At 38.8% G+C, this 21,666-nt stretch overlaps 1 protein-coding gene across 1 annotated transcript in view; it reads right to left on the bottom strand.

Annotated features, from left to right (window-relative positions):
- RBM20 (RNA binding motif protein 20) overlaps nucleotides 1-21,666 on the bottom strand; it is a 137,562-nt gene that overhangs the window by 34,884 nt on the left and 81,012 nt on the right. The gene's annotated exons all lie outside the window — the stretch shown is intronic.

The raw sequence follows: 21,666 nt of genomic DNA, 5'->3' as shown, positions 1-21,666 counted from the left end.
GAGGCCTCCAAAATAATTTTTTTTTAAAAAAATTACATTTAAATTTTCTTTTAAAAATTATTTTTTCTTCTTTTAAACTTTTTTTTAAAAGATCATCTTTTACCAAATTTTCACATCAGTCACATGAAACAACATACATATAAATGTATTGAGTCTGTGCATATGATACTGCAGTTAAAAGTATAATTTTTAATTTTGCTAGTTGTTTCATGTCACAACTATTACCATTACAATCAGTGATATGCAGGAATTATGATTCATGAGTAACATTAGTATAAAACACTGGTAAAGATTCGGTGGGTGGAAGTCAATGGAGGGGAGTGACACCGGGTGACGCCAACCTTAGTGATGCCACTGATTGCAAGTAGAGTTACTGCAATTGTAAGTTTTACAGTCATTGCATATAATGTTGTTATCATGGACATGAGGGGTGACTACTTCCTTTCACATGGAGTCTTATGATATCTGATGTACAAGGCAATACCATGCTCCTCGGGTGCCCATCCTAGAGGCATTAAGATGGGGCAGAAGTTGGGGAGAATGGTAGAATATATTAGAATGGTAGAATATAGAAATCCATGAAAATGGGTGTTACATGAATGATGCAGGGCTGGCCCTGGTTCTTCTGGGTCCAGTATCCCTTCAGAAGATACTCACACCTCACCGATATAACCATACACATACACATTCATTCCCTTATTTGAACTGGGGCAGGAAATATAAAAGAAGGCACAAAACTACTCAACCAAATAAAATATGGTGAGTCATTTAGCCTTCTCTGTCAGAGAGCTCTGGTGCCACAACAAATTACAGTTCCCAGAATTCCATAGCACTGAGCCATGGCAATAAACTGGTGTCAACCTGGATTATTTCTGCAGTGTGGATGTAGATGAAAGCTGAGGAAAAAGCATCTGGTGCATGCAGAGGACTAATGGAATAGATCTGTTTTCCTTTTTTTTCTTTGCTTGGTCAAATTTATTTATTTATTTCCATATTGCTTCCCAGCTCATATTAGCTCTCAAAGTGATGAATTAATAAAAGTAATTTTAAAAGTATAAAGATAAAACATTTTAAACACATTAAAATGCTATTTTAAAACTCTTTAAAAAGCAGTCTAAAAAGTGTTCTAAAATACCATTTTAAAACAGTTAAAACTGAGTAATTTCAAACAGAGATGGCCATGTAGAACAGTACTGTTTTGGTTGTCCACCAAAGACTCAAAAGAAATGGAACAAGCCTAACATATTAATGATCTCCCATGTTATATATGTGTATATACTAGTGCTCCCATGGTGTGGGTATGTGGTAGATCTTTCCAGCCTTTCCAGCAAGTACACTTGCTCCCACCAGACTAGCAACATTACCTGACTATCCAGGCACACATATTGCATCTATATTAAATCAGTGGAATTTATTTCCACTGAAATCAGTTGAATTTTGCTTATCTTGTCCTACTGATTTTGTTGGGAACAAAGATCTGCTAATATAGTCCACATAAATCCCAGAAATATTTGTGAGCATGCAAAAGTATACTAGTTGTCTGAACAATATTCACAGGATCTGATGTGGGGATCTACTGTAGAGTCAGTGCTGAAACCTGAGCCCTACTGAAACACAAACAGTTCCCAATTTTTTTTTCTTTTGGCAGATTGGTCCGTTTGTTTTCCCTTAAAGGCTTAAAGCAATTTTAATGAGAGGAAAGATACTTATCCCAGCCTCAGACAGGTAGAGCTTGAGGGCCAATCATGGAGCCTCATGGAGGAATGGAGAGGTTTAGACACTGTGGAACTAAAGCCACCCCCATCCTGCTCCTAGAATGCCCTATTTCAGGCTTATTGGTGTCTGCTGTTAGTAGCGAGATTGCTGATGTAGAAGGTTTACAGATGCAGATCCTTCTGCCCTTGCAAGAGGGACTGTTGGGACTGGAGTTCCTCTACTTTGGTACAGAGTGACCTACAGTATCCCAGCCCCAATCCAACCAACAAATTGAATGAGTGTTAAGACCTGATTTCACACAAGGCAACATATAAAAACATCACCATGAATAGGAAATTTAGAAAAGAAATTGAACACTGAATGTAACTAGACACCATTTGTCTCCTGGCTCAGTGCTATGGAATTCTGAATTTTGATAGATACTAAAGTTCACTGCTGATATTCTCTTAATTGGACTGAAACCATAAGAGATCAATGAAGACCAGGAAACAAATGGAATAGGAACTGTTTTCAACATGATCTGTGCAATTACATTTTTTAAAAAAATGTAATTGGGTTTTGTTTTCATAAAATATATCTTTTGGGGAAAATGTATTTAGTACATTTCATAGTTCCACGTTTTATACAATTTACAGGACTTCATGCTATCATTCTTAAAATAAAACTTAAGACACCAATGTAATTTAAACTGTGCAGCCAATTTGACATGTTTTAGAAGTAAAATTTGACAGCGGTAATGTGCCAACTGAATAATTAGTAGAACATACAAGGAATTGTGCTTTATAATTCCAAACATGAGATCATTTCAAACTGAAGTGAGGTACTTTCTAACATGGTTATTCCAAGCAACACTCATATGACTAATACATTCTAATGTTTAAATGAAGCCAGTTAGATGCAGAGGAATGTCTGCAGCTGCTTTTCATATTTCCAACATTGTGAGTTGGATTCTACACTGTTAGTTGGCTGCATTGGCTTATGAAATACATAATCTGCGTAGTTCAGATGGTTACTTTCTATTTCCAAAATTATTTAGGGTATTTACAATATCAAATGAATATTATTATTTAAAGATCTTAAGCCAAATAGGCTTGTATAGATTGGAAAAAAAATGTTATACATACTTCTCTTTCCTCATTTACATTTTATTGACTCTTTTAATAACAGATGCTGGAAATAGTTTAGCACAATAACAGTTCAATATTATATATGTAATTAGAAGTCTGCACCACTGAATTCAAGAGGGCTTACTCCTAGGTAAATGGGTGTACAACTGCAGCAGCTCTGTTTTTTGTTGTGTGCCTTCAAGCTGTTTCCGATTTATGGTGACCCTGTGTGGAGTTTTCTGGGCAAATTACTTCAGAAAGGGCTTGTCATTGCCATCATCTGAAGATGAGAAAGTGTGACTTGCTAAAGGTCACCCAAGGGATTCCATGGCCAAGCCTAGATTCGAACTCTGGTCTCCAGAGTCTAGTCCAGTGGTCAAACCACTATTACCACACTGTCTCATGCAGTCTCACTATTACTAAACAAGTGTTGCTAGAGACAGCTCCTATTTAAAAATTATATAGTACTGTGGAAATACACAGTTACTTTTTGTTTCATTTCTTGACTGACATCTTTTGTCTTTACTCTTCTTTTGCCTGCTGTGATACAAAACTACCTATGTGCCAAATAAAGAGAAAGTAAATAGAAAAATCCAGTTGAATTGTAAAATGAAGAGTACAAGCTGTCTGTACCAAGAAGATTTAAGAAGAACAGGCTGGGTTTGGTTCTGAACTTCAGTTGTCTCTACACTAACTGTTTTCTTTAGAATTGAATTAATTACAGCAAGCAACTGGAACAAAAAACTACTCTGAAAGCTGAAGATCAAATGACACAGAAAGAGTAAAACAAGGAATATTCTTAGAATTGCTTCTTAATTTTTACTCTGAGAATACCTTTTAAAAAGCACTTGCTGATTCAAGTAAGGCTATCAGTGTTAGTGGACAATTTATTGACAACATCTGTTATGTAAATGATTACTAGCAGACAATTTAGTCTGCAAAGATTACTTGATAAAGTTAGTGAAGTATCAGTATAAACAATAGTATAAATATGGCTTTCTGAATATTCTGAATATTAAGACAATCAAATTCAAGATAACCAGTAAAAAGGAAGTACTGTAATCTGAAAAAGACTGTTAAAGATGTGCAGTGCATTGACAAATATAAATACTTTGTAATCTGGTTAAATGAGCAATGGGACCAATAATTATGCATTTAGAATAGTGATGGCCTAAAGTAGCTTTTTAGATCAAAAATGTCATGAGTAACAGACTCTTTAAATTTACCTTGATAATGTGCACAAAGAAAAAGTAAAATAATAATGATGACTGTACTGAGCTCAGAAAGGAAATTACTAATTAAACCATCTGTTTCAGTAATGCCAGTAGTCTGTAGGGAACTAGCTCTGAAAAAATCATTAATCTCAGGCTAACTCCAACAAAAACTCTTTAAACTACATCAAACAAAGAAACATTTTTCTGAGACAGCTGAAATCGTAAGCACGCTTTCTACTGGATGGGAAATCTATGAAAACATACTTATGAGCACTACATAGGAATGGGCATTGTGAGAACTGTGGAACTCCGGTTTTAATTTTGCTTCCAGGTGATAGCTGAAGAATAAAGTTTCAGCAGAAGCAAAGGGCTTAATATGGAAAGGACCCTTACTGACAGGCATGAGTTGTGGCATGAGTTGGGATCCAGTCAATTTATTCTAGTTAAACAATGCGACACTATCAAGTTACATGAACATGGGGGGAAAATAAACTTTTTGCAGCCAAGTTATTCAATATTACAAAAGATCATATTTATTAAACTTGAGTATACACAAATGATTCTTATTCACTCACAATGGAAGACTAGCTTATTCATTAACAATGGAACTCATTCAAAATCACTGACTTCAAGAGATGTATTTTTTCCCTTTTGGTTATTCTCTGTTATTTCTCATGTTTATCCTTTCAGTTGACTTTATAAGCATGCTTTTTAAAGATTTCCTTACAAAAGGCAGCCATAATAAAACAGAAAAAGGTTTGTGTTAACAACAACTTCCTGCAACTACTCCCTTCAACTCACCCAAATTACAAGCATTCCTGCCTAGATGTGAGGGTGCTTAGCTTTGCAGAGTTGAAACCATTATATACCAAACCCAGTGCTTCAGCATATGCAATATGTCTGGAAACTCCCAAGCGTGGGGTTCTTACTAGAGAATTAGGCACACTCATGCCTAATTATATATACAGAACTGTGAAAGACAGATTGTGTAACTGGCATCTGGAATGTTGTATTTTACACGCTGTTATGTGGGTCACAACAAATGCAACTATTGTTTTACTCTTTGTCCATATTCTCCTAACCATTCCAAAAGTTCATGCCAAACAACTCAAAAGTGTGTTAGTGAACATGATCTAATAATTTGAATTTAAAAGGATGTTTTGATTACCTTTCCATTCTTTACAATTTGAGAAGAAGTAATGTTTCTAATAGTTTAATTCAATGAGATAAAAGACCATATGTTAGTAGGCACAGCCTAGAATAGTTCAAGCAGCTGCTGTGACTTTGTAAGACATCCAACTATCTGGTAGACACAACGAATGGGCACTGGAGAGATATAGTAAAATCATTCATCCCTTTTGCGTGCTGTCACAGTAGTCCTGAATGCACCAGGGGTTTTCCGCACCATAAATAAATAAACCATTTAATCTGCGAGGCCTGCTCTATCTGTAAGGACATGATTTTCGGAATATAAAGCTCCATTACACAAGTGATTTGAACAGCTCATAGCAATAGGAACAGCTCATGTGGGTAGTGGGACAATGGCTTCTGCTGCAAAAACAAGCATTGCTTTGCTCAGAAACACAATAAAATGTGAGGCTGTGTTCTGGTTAGATGGGAAGGCTAGGCGGAAAAAACTCAGGGAAATTCATAAAACAAAAATCATCCCCACCCCAATTCGTCCCTGAAGGTTCTTCCTCTTTGAAAAAATCAGATTGTTGAATATTTTCTTTTAGAAGGATGAACAAAATGATTAAGACAAAGTGTTCACAATATATTTGCTGTCCCCAAATGATTTCTGAACAATACATAAGAGGGAGATTTCTGTATAAGACTACATACAGTATCTCACATCATTGCAATTCCTTTCTTGGTTTCCATTTCATAGAATCATAGGAATACACAATCAAAGCAATCCTAACAGATGGCCATCCAGCCTCTGTTTAAAGATCTCCAAGGAAGGAGATGCTACCATTCTCTGAGGCAGTATTTTCCACTGTTAAAAAGCTGTTACTAACTAACAGGAGTTGTCCTAATGTTGAGATGGAATCTCTTTTCTTGTAGTTTGAATCAGTTGCTCCAGGTCCTATTTTCTAGAGCTGCAGAAAACAAACTTGTTCCATCTTCAGAATGCCATCCTGTCAAATATTTAAACAGGGCTATCATAGGATTATCATTGTCTCAGTTCTTTTAATGAGAATGAGTGTGTTCCATCTGCTTGACACTACTGAGAACTAGGAGAGACAAAACAATATTCTTTATTTTATTAATGTTGATGATTTCTTGTGTTCCAATTGTTAGTGCTCTTGTATTGCCTTCTCCTCAAAGGACTCTTTCACATGACAACCATGTGCTCCCATTCCAAAAAAGGTTAAAGTGCAGGCATCCCAGAAAAGCAAGTCCGTTAGTGAATGGTCATCACACACACGCCCAACAAGAATTTAAAACCCCATCTAAGTGGGCCCAATGGGCAGGTGGGGTTCAGATGAGGGAGGACAAATTTCAACTGCCAGATGGCGACATACCTTTCTGTGCTTGCTGTAGCTGTCATTTCACAAGCCCTCCCCCCATGCTCCAAGGAGGTAGTAGTTGCTGTTTGGGGGATCCAAAAGATGAAGGCTTCAAGATAATAATAATGATAATTTAAGAGCAGGGGAAAAAAGAATATCACACACGTAAGGCATGGCTGGGGAAAGCCCGCCAACTCCCTCCTCCTCTTGGTTTGGACCCAGGGACACTCACAAATGCAGTCCTCGAGTCAGCTGGAGAGCCCACCAAGTGGTGTGCTTGAGATGTGTAGGTGTTCCCCCCCTTCCCTCCCGCAGCCTGTGGGGAGGAGGGTTGTGAAAGTGAAAGAGAGAAAAGGGGAAGGGAAGGAAGGAAAGGAAAAAAAGCAACAGACAAGTGGCTGTGGTGAGGCGGGGGGACTGGCAAGAGATGTGAATGGCTGGTTGAGCCACTGTGAAGGGAAGCCGGCGCGGAGTGGGGTTCTGTTTCCAAGCACCCCAGGGGTTTAGCAGTATGGCACCACTGGGGTTTCCTCAGGCGAGCTGAAGCCTCGAGGGTTGGTGGGAGAGGAGAGCCAAGGGGGCTGGGAATGGAGGGGAGAGGACAGGTTCCCAGGAGGATCTTGCCAGCCCTGGGTAGGAACGCCATTGCCCTTGGGGAGGTCTGGGGATGATGGTGCTGCCAGGTGGGTGAGCCGGACTCCTGATCCTCGATACCCCCTTGGAAGCCCTCTTCCCCCACAAAAGTCATACTCTCTGAGCCAGAGGGGGGGAGGAGGAGGAGGCGGCAGAGGAGGATCATGGGAATCGAGGGGAATCCAGGGCTGATCTGGAAAAATGCTTCACAACAAGCCGCATGCGAATTGAGTACAAATTCGCGTTACAACAGGATTTGTAACTTTGTAATCTACTGAATTTACTCAATTTTGCCATTGCGTTCGGATCAGCATTGGATTCCCTTTGATCTCATTTGAATGGTTCATGCATATTAGTGTGAAAGCCATGGTCGCATGTGGATTGCGTTCACTGTTGGTTTGAAGAGCTCATGCGGATTAATGTTTAACCCCATGATTGCGTCTGCATTGCCCCTGGGATAACCTTCCAATTTCTCCTGTGAAAGAGGCCCTTGACTCTCCATTGCGCTCTGATCAGCACTGGATTCCCTTTGATCTCATTTGAATGGTTCATGCATATTAGCGTGAAAGCCATGGTTGCCTGTGGATTGTGTTCGCTGTTGGTTTGAAGATCTCATGCGAATTACCGTTTAACGCATGTTTGCCTTTGCATTGCCCTGGGATAATTTCCTAATTTCTCCTGTGTGAAAGTGACCAAACTAGTTAGCTAGGTGAGAGAAAAGAATGCATTCAAGAAAAATATGCAGATATTAGGCAGAATGCTAAAACCGATTTTTAACCAGAACTGAAAAAAGAAAAAGAAATCTAGCACTTAATTTTGGGTTTGTGAATTGGGGGGGGGATCACTATTGGCAAATTGGCAGTTCAAGACCCAAGCACCTAGTATTAATTGTATCTCCTATTGGGTAACACCTCAACAGGGTAATGGGCAAAAATGTGAGAAGGCTCAATTGTTAAAAATTGAAAATATTAAAGTCTTCCTTTCCCCCCTTATTTGTTATTGGCATTCTGCCATAGTAAAAAATATCAAATACATAAGAACTATACAATGTGAATTGCTTTCTGGAAAATTATGGATGCACACCTATACATCCTAACCAGTGCAGCTAAGTTATTCAGCCATTTCTGCTACCAATAGCATGCAGGAACTTATATTTGTGTATATCAGGATTTTTGGATTAGTAGAGTAATCCCTTCTGTGAACGTGATGAAAAGGTTAAGTAGAAAATATGCCACTTCAGACACTCAAATAATCTGATGATTGCTTATTCAAAGCCAAAATAAATAACAAATTAAGTGCTCTAAAATAACCAGCTACCTTTCTATTTCCAGAAACAAAACATCTTTGAATTACATTTCTAAAATGATTGACTTCAACTGGTGCACTGACCAGTAGGTAACAGAATACCAAGTAGTGCTACAGCCTAGTTGTCTTGCAAAGATGTACTGTGCATTAAAAAGGTAGTAAGAAATATGGGCACATACAGACAGAATAAAACTAAGCAACAAGAAAATACAAGACAGAATTGTAAGCAGCTGAACCTATACTGATACATGCACCAGAATTAAAATGAATAAATAAAGAAGCAGTAGCAGTTCCACATTATAAAATACAAATATACTGTACTTAAAGTAATATTTCCATAACACAGATATGTATTGTAAAAAAAGGAAACTAGTATTTACAAATCAATATGGGAACCAAACCTTACATCTAATATAACTTAATGTGTATGCTTATCATATTCAAAATCAGATTACCAAAGTGAAAGGCTAAGAGTATTATGTCATGTTTTCACTTGCAGGTAAGTAAGGGTCTGAAAGCCAGAGAAAAAAACTAGTTCCACAATCAGGATTAGGAGATGATGGCAGTTAACACTGCAAAAACCTCTTGTATATAAATACACTGGCTAATGCAGATGGTCATGTTTAACTATCATGGACATAGCACTAATTCTCACAGCATGCTATCTATTCAACACACCACTTCAAAAATTGGCAGCAACTTGTTTTTCCTTCTCTCTGTGCAAAGCTCTTCCCATAGCAAGTGCACAGTCCTGATATCGTGCCAAATATGAAAATACAACACCTAACCTGAATGCTCCTGTTCTTATTATTGGTAGAGTGTTTTTTAATGTTCTTTTAGGTGCAAGCATTTCAGCTGTAGTATTTTTGAAACATTTCATTCATATAAATTTTAAATTTAAAAGAATGTCACTTGTCCTTCTACTATAACGTTAAATTAAAACAATGAAATTCTAACAGTACTTAAGACAAGCTAACACACTGAACAACAAGTAAAAGAAAGAGTCACACCATTACAAGCTAAAATACAAAACAGATTTCAATTGTCAAGGTGAACTCGCTATAGGAAGAAATCCCATATTTATATTGAAGAAAGCACTCCTTTGAATATCGAGACCTCAAATCATTTAGAATTTTAGAGACTAAAACCAGAAATTGAATTATGTCTGAAAGCAAACTGGAATATAGCACCATTCCCTAAGTCCTCATGAAATACATATCTCCTAATAAGCTAGCCAGATGAATTTTTTCTACTGTTTGTAAAGGTACACCTATGCACAGTTTGTTTGTTTGTTTATTTATTTATTTATTTATTTATTTAATACTCCGATCTTCAGAAATGCTTTTGGGGTGGTTTACAAATTGTTAATTGACAGTTTCCTGCCCTTAGACTTACAATCTAAAAAGACATGACACAAAAGGAGACGGGAATGGCAGTGGGGAAGGGGATTAAGTTCTGGTTCTTCTCTTCCTCCAAGACTGGGACAGTGGCAGTTGGAATGGAGGGAAGATCTTTCATCTGCCTCTGGTTGTAATCAAACCTGGTTCTTACCAAAGTATGGATAATCACAATGCAGCAGTGTTATAGATGTTGCAAAATGATTTGGTAATTTGGTAAACACAGGCCAAATAAACCATTTTAAAACTGCTTTGAAGGTGGGGCATTTAGATGATGCAGGCCTCCAAAACAGGCAAAAACAGATTAAAGCTGCGCTCTAGAGCTAAAAAACGGAGCAAAAAGAACCTGGGATATTCCGACTCAAGGCAGAAAATACACACCTTCAACCCTGCATATAAACGCCCTGACGTGAGAGCAGTTCTGAAGGAGTTGTCCATCCTGACCCTAACCCTAAGGTTGTACATAAACACACTGGTGTAGGTGTGCATTTAAAAAGGACGGAGGTGGCATTTCCAAGGAGTCAGGGTGGCAATGTAAAGAAGTGAAAGTGTGGCACCTCCAATGGATATAGGTACAACATACACAAACCAGACAATCTAAGACGAGGCATGGACTGAAGGGGGTTGAAAGGGGCATGTAGGGAGGGGCCTCCATGATTGTGCTTTCCTAATGTTTTACTGGGTACACCGATGCTCCAAACTGGTGGAGGATTGCAGGTGCAACTGCATGGCCATTCAAAGGGGCAGCCATCAAATGGGATGGCATCTAGGCAGTAGGCTCATCCATTGCACTCCGGGTGTGCTGACCCCTGTGATTTCCCCAAATGCAGGAAACTCAACTGCATAACTTGTGTTTGTGTGATGGTGTCCATGGATGGTGGGGACACAAAAAAAATTATCCAGTGGCATGGATTGATGCTATGCCATACAGTCTGGCCATTTGGGAGCGGCTGGTACGGACAGCAGTATTTCAACCCGCTTCTGGAAAATGCAGGTTTCAGACACTTTTTGCTGCCTGTCTGTTCTGCCCCACAGGAAAAAAATTAGAAATGGGTGAGGGGTTCATACTTTCATGAAAGGGGTATGGGCACATTAGATTAACTCTGATATGTGTATGGGAACACAAGTTCCAGGGAGCAAGCAGCTCTGACCACAACACCTTTTAATTATATAATTTGTTTTAGTATCAGTAGTAGAATGCCTTTGTGCTAGACTTATTTAAAATGTAATGACCATTGGCTTGATGCAAATAAAATTTGATATGACTTAAAGGAAGTGGATAACTCTTCGCTATCAAAGAAAGTGTTTCATCTACAAAGAACTAACAAATCAGCTGTAAAGAACTGAATTCCTCAGTACATACAACTGAATGATAACATAAGGTGCTTCCAAATAAGCATTTTACTGTTCAACTGTCCTGTCTCATTGGCTGCATCTGCACTGAAGAATGAATCCAATTTGACACCACTTTACTATGGCTAAATGCTATGGAATTCTAGGATCTGTAGATTGTTATGGCACCAGAACTATCTGATAGAGAAGGCTAAATATCTCACAAAAATATTCCACTAGATCCAGGAATTCAAAGGGAAGTTCAAACCAAGGGTTTAAATGCTCTAGGATCAGACAAACATACTACAGAACCAAGATATATAAAGATGATACATAGAGGAGCTATATAAAAGAGATGATAAAATGAACGACACATGGAATGAAAAACCATACAAAGATGAACCTCAAATTCTAGAAGGTGAAGTGGAACCTGCACAAAGAGAAATTAGGAAGAATAAATCACCAGGACGGAACAGATGTTAATCTAACTGAACTGTTGCAATTCCTACAGACAGAATTGACTCTAATGTTAACTAAAATATGCCCCAAAATAATAGAAAACAAAACAATGGCCGACAGATTGCAAAATGATCAATATACATCCCCATCTATAAAAAAAGGAGACATAAAAGACTGAAGGGACCATAGGACCACTGCATTAATTTTCCATACAAGCAAAATTATGTTCAAAATTCTGCAGCATCGATTCTAATCATATATAAGAGAGAAACCCTAAATGAGCAAGCAGGGTTCAGGAAAGGAAGGGGCACTGGGGACAACACTGCAATCATACAATGTTTAATGGAAGACACCAAACAATTCCACTAGAAAATCAGCATGTGCTTTATAGAGTATAGCAAAGCCTGTGACTGCACAGATCACAAAATAATATAACAACAACAATCATCATCATCATCATCATCATCATCATCATCATCCCCCCACCCTTTCCTCAAAACTGGGACTCAGGGCGGCTCATAACATTTAAAAACAGTACAATTAAAAACATACGAAAAATTACATTAAAATAGAATTAAATTATTACAATATTAAAACAAGTTACATATTAAAAGAATAAAATACAATTAAGAAGATAAACATTAAAACAATGGCGGGTTACAGACCGCCTCTTTGGGGCAGGCTGCACCCGCTCCTTTCCCCGCTGTATCGGGGCGTCAGCGTCCAGAGCGGCAGCTGCTGAGGCCCCGATCCGCCACTTTTCGGGCTACGGGGAAGCGGCAAAAGGCCCCTTCCCCGCAGCCTGAAAAGGGGTGTCCCTGGGGCTTCAAGACCCAAGGACACCCCGCGGCGGCGGGGAGGAGGAGAAAGGGGCCGCTTGGCCCCTTTCTCCTTTGGTCCGCTGGGCGCAGCCGTGTGAAGGCTGTGCCCAGCGGACCAAACCAGGAAGGAGCTCCGAAACGGAGCTCCTTCCTGCTCCGCGGAAAGGGCGCATTATGCGCCCTGGCGCGGAGCGAGGACGTCACGTCCGCGCCGCCCTGTATAGAGGTGGCACAGTTGTGACGTCCTCATGGCAGCGGCCGTGCGGAACGGCCGCTGCCATTTTGTACGTGCAGAGCGTGCACTAGGGTTAGGGGGTGTGGAAGCACCGCCCCTTTCTAACTCTAGTACGCGCTCTGCGCGTACTTTTGTGCCCATCTGTAACGGGCCAATACAACTCCATTCCATGCTTTAAACACTTTCTGTTTTAAAAGCCTGTCTAAACAGGTAGGTCTTAGCCATAGCTTACAAAAAGCTATGAAATGTTCTTAAAGAAATGTGAGTGCCATTATATTTGATAGTCCTTATGAGGAATCTGTATTTAGGACAAGAGTCTACTGTCAAAACTGGATATGGAGAAATCGAATGGTTCCCAACTGGCAAAGAGATAAGGCAAGGTTGCATTCCATCACACTATCTGCTCAACTTGCATGCAGAAAACATAATTCAAAGAGCAGGTTTAGACACAGAAGAAGGAATGGAGATAGGAGGAAGGAAAATCTAAGATATGTAGATGACACCATACTTCTAGCAGAAAACATGGTAGACATGGAACAATTAATAAGGAAAGTAAAAGAAGTAAGTGCAAAGGCAGGCATAAAGAAATAAAAAATAATGGCCACAAACGATCTATATAAATTCAACCTAGGTAATGAGGACATCATCTGGCTCAGAGGGAGAGAAAGGCTGGCCAGCTCCATCAGGCCTGGTCTAAAATAAGAAGATGAGCCCTCCCTCTCTGCCATTTGAATCATCCGACCTCAGAGGGAGAGAAAGGCCAGCCAGCTCCATCAGGCCTGGCCTAAAGTAAGAAGACAAGCCCTCCCTCCAGTCCATCTGCCATGGTCCAGGGCTCAGAGCGAGAGAAGAACCGCTGGACTTATTCCCCTTCCCACTGCCATTCCCTTCTCCTTTTGTGTCATGTCTTTTTTAGAGTGTAAGCCTGAGGGCAGGGAAATGTCTAGTTAACTAGAGCTTTTCTGGCTGAAGAGTGGGATATAAATACAATAAATAAATAATTTCCTGTACTGGATCAAATACTGATCAAAATCAGAAGAAATCAGAAGAAGACTAGGAATGGGTAGGGTAGCTATGAAAGAACTAGACAAGATCCTAAAGTTTAAAGATCTACACTAAAGTTAGAATCTTCCAAGCCATTGTATCTCCCATCACCATGTACGGATATGAAAGCTGGACAGTAAAAACAGAAAAAAAATTAAACTCATTTAAAATGTGATGCTGGAGAAGAGTGTTGGTGATATTGTGGATGGCCAAAAAAACCAAATGGGTCTGTTGTACTTTGGCCACATCATGAGATGGCATGACTCATTAGAAAAGACAATGATGCTAAAAAAGGTAGAAGATAGCAGAAAGAGAGGAAGATTGCATGCCAGATAGCTGGAGTCAATTAAGGAGGTCATGGGCCTGAATTTGAAGGCTTTAAGCAGAGCAGGGAGGATAGAGAATCTTGGAGATGTCTCGTCCACAGGGTCACCATGAGTCAGGGTCAACTTGAGGGCAGTTAACAACATATATGACATTTAAAGAGTTTAGAAACTTCAGTTAGTACAGGCACTTTCCAGAGTGAGCAGATGCAATTAAGAGAGGTTTAATTTAATACATGCCTTAAGTTTTTAATTAATGTGTTACTTTACAAAGAATGTGAAGTTAGTTTAAGCACACAGGTTACAAAGAATTTTTGCTCCTTACTTACATTTTTAGTAGATCCTTTAAAAAGTGCTCTCTGTAGTTTTTAAGTTGCTAGTGCTAACCCAAAGGTTTCTGGATGTGACTGATTGCTGGGGATGGTGAATTCTGTAGTGCAATAAATTTGCAAACTGCCATGTAGAGTTGGTTGTCCTAAAGCATGCAATCCAACAATTTGTTAAATAAGAATGTAATCACTGATCTGCACCTCTCTTTCTTCCAGCACTACCCCGTTCTATCAGCATATATGTTGCTCACTCATTCTTGAAAAAACATGGATTCTTTGTGAGTATATTGATAAGAGGCTTGCATTTGTAGAGGGAGCCCCAAGCATGTGAACACTCAATATCATTGGAAGCAATAGGCCACAATTTTATTATTTATAGCTGTAATAATGCTAGCTTGACATGAAGCACAGATCCAGGAATCAGACAACCACCTGTTTTCCAATGGGCATCAGCACCCCAGCTGGGAAGCCAGCCTGCCAGGGGGCAGCCACAGAGTGACAGCTGTGAAATCTGTATGGGCACCAAGCCAGTGCATGGTTTCTCTACTACCCAGGAGTGAAGGAGGTAGAGCAACTCCTGACCTGGGCCTGCAGTCACAAAGTCCCTGAAGGTGAACCTCAAAATGAGGATGAAGCGCACTCTGATTCCATTTCATTCCAAATATGGAACTGGCCGCACAGCCACCACAAAGTTGTGATAAACATATAAAGCAACTAGAGAAAGCAAAACTACAAGGTATAACCCAAAGTAGTTGTTGAGAATGAGAGAGAGAGAGAGAGAGAGAGAGAGAGAGAATGCAGTTCAAGCTAGAATGAAAGAAGAGTGCTGGAGGATGTTGAAGTGGAAGTAAACCTATGAGTTTTCACATCTGGTGGGCAGGTTTCATCCTCTTCAGGTGCCAGATTGGCCTCTGACTAGCTAAGACCTCCAGAGGCTTGTGAAAGAGAGAAGGGCTTCTGTAAGGGTGTCTAGTAAGCCAAGGAAGAAGATGGGAGTTCCATTGTGCTCTGCAGCCACAAATGGTTCAGCCAGGTTAGTCGGAGGCCCATATTTGTCTGGAATGAAAGTGATTAATAAGGAATGATGTCTTCATTCTAGTCAGAGAACACTAACCTATTGAAGTACATCTATTACTGGCTGCAGAAATCAGTTGGTGAATCAAAGGTGTACAATTCTTTAACTGAAATAGTTTGGGTACCTCTGAACATATGCAGAACATTTACCTATTTACTGAATAGCTCAGTGGTGCTCAAACTTTTAAACCTTGGGACCTCCCTTTATATCAACATGTGGGTGTTGTGCCATCCCAACCTCACCCCACTTGATATGAATATAAATATTTTGTTCATTTGTAAATTAGTCAGTTGTTAATTAGTGTTCATATTTTCATTTGTATGTTCATGTATATTCATATTTTCACATTTTATAAGGAAATAACATTCAAATTAGAATATATTTCTTTAAGTTAAATTCAGCAGTTATTTCCAAGCTCTGATCTCCACAAATCCAAAGTACCATCTCTGGCCAAAATGCTCTGTAATACTGGCTGTGCAGAAAGACCCATATTCCCAGCAGCTGTACCTAATGAACAGATGGCAAAGGACAGAATGGGTGAGAGATGATCCCAAATGAAGCAGTAATAGCTACTGTGAGGCTGGGCTGGCATGTCTGCTTTTCTCAAGTAGACCCTCTTCTCCCCTCATCCTCAGTGATGCAGCTGGGAACCAAACGTTCAGAAAGAAAGTGGCTTTAGAAGAGACCAAGCATACCTGAACTGCATATGCCAGGTGTAGTAATTAGGTGAGGTGGTTCAACAATGTTTATGTTTGGAGATGTCCTGGAGGCTGAAGCAGGGAGGACTCTTGTGAAAGGAGACACAGGTATCTTCTTTGTGCAAGGTTAGAAAATGTCCATCCACTCACTTGCATACGCATAATGCTCCGTTAGGATCTTGACCTCTCTTTGCCACTCTGATCAAAATTTAATTATTAAATCCTTCAAGCCCCTACTCTCCCCACTGTCCAAACTAATTCTAAGTATTTTAAGATATAGATAAACCAGTAAAAATTAGTCTCCAGGTAAAATCTAGAAAACAACTATCTGTTTCTTTAGAGGATGTAACACAGAATTGAAATCTGCCAAGGTATGGATAAATATACAGGCTTTGAAGCATGTGTGAATATCACAGAACGGAAAATAAGTTCAAGTTGTAATTCTGGGGCGGTTAAAAACATACAAATATACAAAGGGGAGCAGAGGGCAGTCGAGTGGCTGGCCTGGACCTATGATGCTACCACTAATGACCTGGTCCCTGATCAGGGAAGCAGAAGGCTAATCAGAATGTAAAAGGATGATTCAGGTTGCCATGGACCATAGCTGCAATGGTGAGAGACAAGACTGCAGCAGACCACAGGATGGAGGCTGAGGCAATTGATCGTGTGAGGGGCCAGAACAGGTTGGATGGTGGGGAGATGGTGAGATGTAAGTAGTTGATTAGAAGATAGATGAAATGTAACAAAGAATCACTGGGTAGCTGCAGCAGTGAAGGGTGACAATGGCTGAGAATCTCAGAGAGACAATGGCAGTGGCATCATAACTAACTCCTGTTAGTACTGTGCCCAGAAAAGCATGGTAAACCCCCCCCTTTGAAGATTTTTACCACAGAAACCCTATGATGAGATAATCCATAATGAAACTAGATAAAACATTACTAAACATACAGAGAACTACTAGAGTAGAGCAGAAGACAAGTGAAAATAACAAGGGGGCCAATGACATAACCAAACTCAAACCGAAAAACAGATAAGTTGTCGACGTGCCTAGAAGCAAAAAGAAAGTCTGAAACTGCACAGTTCATATTATAGGACAAAGGAATGTGAGACGTATGAAGAGAGGCAAGCTAGAAATAGCAAAACAAGAAATGGAACATATAAACATAGCAATACTAGGGCTGAATGAGTTAAAAGTGGTCAGGAGTGGGGCATTTTGAGTCAGATAATTGCAAAGTGTTTTACTCAAGCAATGAAAACCTAAGAAGAAATGGAGTGGCATTTATAGTGAGGAAAGATATAGCAAAAACAGTCATAGGCTATAATGCAAAGTCTGTTTGAATCATATCAATAAGGCTTCAGGCTTCTCTCTGTCCCATCACCCTCTCAGATTCATTGATTGGGGAAAAGAGAGAATGTCTTCCCAGTGGCTACTCCCAGGTTCTGGAGCTCCCTCTTTAGAAAGGCCAGGATGGCCCCATCATTGCTCTTCTTTTAGTGGCATGTAAACATTTTTTGTGCCATCAGGGTTTTTAAAGGCTTTCAAATGCTGAGCAAGTCAAATATCAAGGTTTGTATATAGTTTTTAATACACTTTAAAAATTTTAATGAGTAATTGTTTTAATTTTTTAAATTGCTTGTTTTCTATTCTTATACTTTTAATGCTTATGTATTGTTTTTTAAATTGTACTGTTTTAAATTTGTTGTTAGCCACCTTGTGCCCCTATATTAGGAGAAAGACAGGATCTAAGTAAATAAAATAGTAGCAGCAGTAGTAGTAATTTATTGAATATACAACTGTCCTTTGAAATTAACAGTGTAGATAGAAAATATGAACTCAGCGGTGCATTTAGCTGTACACCCTACTTAATTTGGTCTCAGTTTTCTGGGTGGGAAAATTAAGAACTACCAGAAGCAGATTAGTCAAGTGTATGGTAAATTCATTGTAGAAAGGTGGTGATTCAGAATGTTTATAATAAGCTAGTTAGAGCTGAAACAGATGGCCATGAAGGGGTGGCTTGAAGTCGCCCTCGCCCAAGATGCTGTGGGACTGCATCAAGCACATGCTGCGGTCTCAAGGGCACTCTCCGGCATGGGACCAAATTGGAGAGGGAGAAAAAGCATTCCTTCTTGGGCTGGGTTTCCCAGGTGCAGCTTCAGCACAGCTTCCGTATGTCTTTTATACTGAGGAATTTTTACCTAGTGTCTCATTTTGAAACAATATGCTATAGCAAATGGTGACTTCACAGTATAGGTATTTCTGAATGGTACAGATTATAAAGTCAATTTCACTAATGTTTTAGATGCAGTCTTATGTCTATTGCCTATGGCAAGAATTGGATAGGGAAGGGCTTAATCCTTGTTGCTTCTGCTGGCCATGTGAGTAGCTTGGCAGCTTGACACCCCTAGTCAGTGCATTTCTTTCTCAGTGGAGAGGAAAACCTGCTCTGGTTGTTAGTCTAAACTTTACAGGAGCTATTCTTGGTGTTGAACCATATCCATAGAATTCATCTGGAGGGAAGCTGGATGCACACTCTGTTCCTTCTTGGACAGCTAGTTTCAGAAAAGAGAAACTCCAGTTCCTCGACCATTCATCTGTTATGCCATTTAGACTATAGCTTATCTCCCATGCTACTCAACTTCTACCTTTAAGGAATGTCATCTGGGTTTAATGGATTCACTATCACCGAAATGATGATTAATTATATATAATCTAGCATAATACCTCCTTTCTATCTTCTTCCCAGGAGAACATGAAGATCCAACTGTTTCCTGGAAGACTCAATGGAATGTTGTCTGAAGTGGGAGTGGAAAAACAAGCTAAAATTTAACTCAAACAAGAAGTGTGCAGAGGTACATATGCTAAATAGAACCAATCCTGAAACTGGGGTTCAGCTATTGCTGAATGAGATAGCACTCTCTTAGAAAGCACAAGCTTTGGGAATTCCTGAAACTGGTCTTGACCATGGAAGTCCAGGCCTTGTGCATGGCTAGGAGTGGTTTGCTTATTTGAGACTGGTACACCATTTATTTATTTATTTATTTATTTAATATCCTGCTTTTCTCCATGGAGGGACCCAAGGCGGCTCACAGATAAAAGTTTTAAAATTATTATAAAATTTGAACAATTAAAATGTCTAATTAGGACTCTAACCTCTAAAAAACATCTTTCTCCTCTACAAGCCTGTCCACCTATTGAGATCACAGTCAAAGGCCTTCTTGTGCATCTTGTCATTCCCAGAAATACATTCATACGAGATCAGAGAGAGGACCTATTTAATTCCTGGATCTAGGTTTTAGAACTCCCTTGCATCCTCTCTAATGGTATTTCTTGAGCTGGTAAAAACATTTCTTTTAAGAAGGCATTGGGATTGTAAATTGCTGTATTATCATTTGTTTTAGTTATATGTATATTTTGAATATTTTGTATTGCTGCTGTGCCCTTGGTCTTCTGCTGGTCTGGAGGAAAGGCAGCATGTAAACGTTTTAAATAAATTCAAACTCTGAGATCCAAACTACATTGAATGTAAGTAGTTATTTAAATAGTTTACTTAGGACTAGTCACACTATCTGTATCTGGACAGAAGTATAGTAACCTTTTCCTCTGTTGTGCCCTGTTTTTTGTCATAGCTGATCTATATTATGAAAGAATAATGATAATTCTAAACACACCATTTAAACACACTAATGTATAGTCTGACCAGAGAAAGTACAGCAAGGGTCTATTAAGCTATGTGGAGGTTCTTATTCTTACAGTTTAAGTGACTGGCAACTGCCTGGCTGACTGTTCTCTTGCTCAGGTTCTGCATAAAACATTTAGGGAAAATGAACTATGTGACAAGACAAGATTGGGAGCCCAGGTGAACATAAAATCTTCTTGTCTAATGGTAGGAAGAATTGCCAAGTTCAGAAATCTTGCCTTCAGTGTTTGAACAGTCGCCCTCATCATTTAAATAATTCCAGGGTGACAGGTACTGGCCTCAGATCAGCACAAGCATAATTCATAGTCTGTGTCCTAGCAGTGAGGTGTTTCTTTCTCTTCAGTAAAACTGTCAGCTCTTGGGCCCTGTGGAATGAGAAGACGGCCAAACCTGACAAATTCAATGTAGATATATGGGTGCTTTCTTATATACCAGAAACCACCCCAGACCATCCTTTCTGTACCGAAAATATGTAGGATGCTAACTGGACTAACAAGGATAGTAGCTGGAACCAGAGTCAATTTCCTCTTGTCTCTTTTTGATTAAACATAGCTATTTTGAAGTGGTTGGAAAAAAACGACTGAAACTGATGACAATATTAAGATGAAATAATTACTTGATTATGTAGTTTTCTGGTTAATAAACTTGTACCACTTTTCTGTTTAGTATCAGTCCATCATTGTAAACTTTGCTATACCAATAAATGTTATTCAATGCTTTTTAAAACAGTTCTTGAAAAAAAAATCTACATTTGTAAATCCAGTCTACCGCATAGATAAATCCAGCAATCTTACGTGAAGTAAGCATCATAAATCTTAAAACAATTATCTATCAATAAATATTCGTATCTCATTGTTAATTAGACATTACTGAAAGTTGGCACGTGCACAGCTGTTGATACTGAAATTGGCTACAGTTTATATTATGTTGAAAAGAGGAACAAGTTTTGTTCAAAATATCAAATTCCATAGAATTGTATAAGACAGCTGTAGAAAGAGAAAGCGGCAAGAAGTTGCTATATCCCAAAATGTTTTATGGTTGTATTCTTTATATTCTGAAAGTGCAGAGAATACATTAGAAACATATCAGTTACATTCTAATGAATCCAGCAATAAAAGAAAAGGTGCATTTACTTTTGCTTGTAGTATTATTTTAAAGCTTCAATACAGCAAAAAATTAGGAGCACTTCTCCTATGGAAGTGAAAGGTATTTATGCATAAATATCTTTTTAAAGAAAAAGTGTTTAAAAATAAAATATGCAATATTTTAGCATAAAATGTATTTCTTGTTATTTGTATGATTTCTGCTCCTGTCCCCACAAGATGGATAGATTTGTGTTAAAACGTTTTAACGTTTTTAAATAATATAAGGTACAATGCCCAAATATATAAAAGTTAAAACATACACATCTTTAAAAGCTGTTAGTGTTTTTCTATTATGAAGTAGAAAAATAAGTGCTTTCTTATAAAAAATAAACCCAAAGTCTTTGATTATGCAACACACTTTTAAGAAGTGTTGCATAATGTATTATAAGATTTGATTACAGCGTTTTTTAAAAAATATTTTGTTTCAATTTAAATTATAAAACAATTTGGTAATGCTAAACTAATATTCAATACTGTATTTCCAGAAAGAAATAATGACACTGCGGAGCTGAGAAACCTGTTTCACTTCCATGACAGAAAAGAGACCAGATGACATAATGGAATCTTACCTTTTTGTAGCATACTAGAATGCCAATAAAGTGTAGGTTTGATCCTAAGAAAATACA

The sequence above is a fragment of the Sceloporus occidentalis genome, unplaced genomic scaffold (genome assembly GCF_023333645.1).
Source record: "Sceloporus occidentalis isolate IW3139 unplaced genomic scaffold, rSceOcc1.0.p SCAF_2, whole genome shotgun sequence".
NCBI classification, from domain to species: Eukaryota; Metazoa; Chordata; class Lepidosauria; order Squamata; family Phrynosomatidae; genus Sceloporus; species Sceloporus occidentalis.
The sequence above is the reverse complement of the archived record's forward strand: the minus strand, read 5'-3'. Positions and strand labels throughout refer to the sequence as shown.